The sequence below is a fragment of the Sceloporus occidentalis genome, unplaced genomic scaffold (assembly GCF_023333645.1).
Source record: "Sceloporus occidentalis isolate IW3139 unplaced genomic scaffold, rSceOcc1.0.p SCAF_130, whole genome shotgun sequence".
Classification (NCBI taxonomy): Eukaryota; Metazoa; Chordata; class Lepidosauria; order Squamata; family Phrynosomatidae; genus Sceloporus; species Sceloporus occidentalis.
The window spans coordinates 2,195,731-2,198,889 of record NW_028317110.1 but is presented as its reverse complement, the minus strand read 5'-3'; positions in this window follow the sequence as shown (position 1 = coordinate 2,198,889).

Genomic DNA, 3,159 nt, shown 5'->3' with positions numbered 1-3,159 from the left:
CTCCCCACCTGTCAAATGCAGACAATGTCAGACTTTTTTTTACTTTAGGCACAGAAGCTGTTATCAATGAACTTGTGTCTACTCTCTATATAATATATACGTAGTGTTAGGGGTCCGTGATCTGTGCTGACAATAGGATTTTTTGGTGGTGCAGCACCACAGTCCATTCAATCCACAACCACCATGGAAGAACACATACATGCTGGTATAAAGTAGATAGACAGGAGGGGGCTCATATAATAAAAATACAAAACAGAATGGGGATATAACAGTTAACTGGTGAGTATGATTGGTTAAAGAATTGACATTTATGAACTTCTGTCTAATTAGATAAAGAAAAAATGGAGCAGCATAGAAATATTTTTTCTAATTACATATGATTTACCTAAGACAACAATTCTTCAAGAAATTCTTGCACTGGCCTGTCGGGGCTTGACAAACCCCAAAGCCAGGGAACCATGTCACTGCTAAGAGCTACATTTTTTACATTTTGTTTATACAGATATTTATTGAGGCACCTTTATTCCATGCTGCAGAAATCAGATCAGCTCCTCGGTTCTATACTTTATTTTATTAGATAAATAGATAGATAGATAGATAGATAGATAGATAGATAGATAGATAGAAAGATAGACAGATTAGATAGATAGATAGATAGATAGATAGATACAGGGCCGGCCTTAGGGGTGTGCGACCTGTGCGACCGCACAGGGCGCCATGGTTGCAGGGGCGCCTGACTGGGACTTAGATTAAAGCATCGTTTTGTTTTTTTTTGTGTTTTTTTTAAAACTTTATTTAACATCATTCATGTTAAATAAAGTTTAAAAAAAAAATGATGCTTAAATCTAAGTCCCGGTCAGGGGCGCCGAGCGGTTGCTCGTGAAGTTCTCGGCAACCGCTCGGCGCCCCTTACTCTCCGTGACTCCGTCGCTGTGCCGGCATCTCATGTTGAGCGCCGGACTATTCCGGCTCTCAACATGAAATGCCGGCACCGCGGCAGAGAGAGAAGACGGATGCCTCCCGCTCTCACCGCAGGACTCCGGCAACAAGGTAAGTGGGGGGGGTGTAGTTTGAAGGGTGTAGTTTGAAGGGGCAGAGGGGGGGGTGTAGTTTGAAGGGGCAGGGGGGGGTGTAGTTTGAAGGGACAGGGGGGGTGTAGTTTGAATGGACAGGGGGGGTAGTTTGAAGGGGCAGAGGGGAGGGGTAGTTTGAGGGGCATGGGGGGTAGTTTGAAGGGGCAGTGAGGGGGGCGCCAGAGGAGTAGTCCGCACAGGGCGCCACAACGCCTAAGGCCGGCTCTGGATAGATAGATAGATAGATAGATAGATAAATAGATAGATAGATAGATAGATAGATAGATAGATAGATAGATAGAGAGATAGATAGAGAGATAGATAGATGATAGATAGATAGATAGATAGATATATAGATGATAGATAGATAGATAGATAGATGATAGATAGATTAGATAGATAAATAGATAGGTAGATAAATAGATAGATAGATAGATGATAGATAGATAGATACTTTAATGCATAGGATAACTGTATACTCCCTATTTCTTTAGAATACCCCCATATGTATTTTCACTCCAGGTATTTGGAGTTCAGGAGGTATGTTTGAAGAAAGTATATTAAACGACTCACACAGCATCTTAAGAGGAGCTGTCAGTTGTTAGGGTAAACTGTCCCTTTAACGGGTCTATTCTTTGATTGTTGGAAGTGGCTATTTGTAATGAAATCAGGGCATGATGTTAGTCCCTACAGCCCATTTGGTAGAGGGGCACGCAAAGGTCTTAGGGACCCTTAAAGCTTCTCCGTGCACTAATGGGCCCTTTGAGGCTGACAATAATACCATCTGCATTTAATGACTTATTAGACCTGTGCAAGATGTTAAGCTATTGTATTAAAAAAATATATATTTAGCTGTAAAATCCACAAAATCCTTCTGTCTCATCAACCAATTTGGTAACATCTTCTTCTTTTTGAACACAAATAGGTAAAAGTGCCTGATTCCTGTAAAATGAGAGGAACAAGGCAATATTCACTGTCCCCTCCTGACTATGGAGTCATTAACGTAACTGGAAAGAACATCACACAGCGTGTTAGTCTTTGTTATGATCGGCTTGGAATCCAGTTTTCCCGCCAGCCAGCAAAGTGCCCACCAGGTGACATCTTTATCGTTTCACATTTTGGGCAGTATGAGCCGAATCAACAATGTTTCAAAACATGAATATCGCTGATTATGGAAGAAGAAAGACTTTGCTTTGTTTGGCTCCAGAAATAAAAGAAGACTATTATTATATTATTACTATTGTGGCGGCAAACTTTTGCAAAGTTTTTTTTTCATTTTTATTGCATGGAATTATATGATGAAAGTATTTGTAATCCCTTATATCTCATCTCCCCAACTTTAAGATGGCTTTTCTGTCCTTGTTGATTTGGAAAAAACATTTTCAATAATGCCTGGTGCAGAAATATGCCAAAATACAGCATGTCTGAGAAAATAAATATAGTATTTTAGCGCTTGATGTTCTTTTTTATTTATTCCGGGCCAAACTGGGGATGACAGGCGGCCATTTGCTCATACAGCGTACAGCCGGGTATATCTGCAAACCGCAGCACTATAGAGTATAGATAACTATAGAATGCTGTAGGCCATTTGCCCAGCGTGCCAGATGGTACAATGTCCCGGCCTGTATGTATTTATCATTGTAATTATTTTCTATGTGTGGAAACACACCATTACATTTCTGATTTTTCTTACTGCACCTTCTTACTTACTAACCCTCTGGGTGACTAATAATCCCACTAAATTACTTCTTTATAGTAAATTTCAACGGAGCTCCAGAGACTCAACAAAGCTCCAGAGACTCAACCGAGCTCCAGAGACTCAGCCGAGCTCCAGAGACTCAGCCGAGCTCCAGAGACCCAACCGAACTCCAGAGACTCAGCCGAGCTCCAGAGACCCAACCGAACTCCAGAGACCCAACGGAGCTCCAGAGACTCAACCGAGCTCCAGAGACCCAACGGAGCTCCAGAGACTCAACCGAGCTCCAGAGACTCAAGAGTGTTCCAGAGACCCAACCGAGCTCCAGAGACTCAAGAGAGCTCCAGAGACCCAACCGAGCTTCAGAGACCCAACCGAGCTCCAGAGACT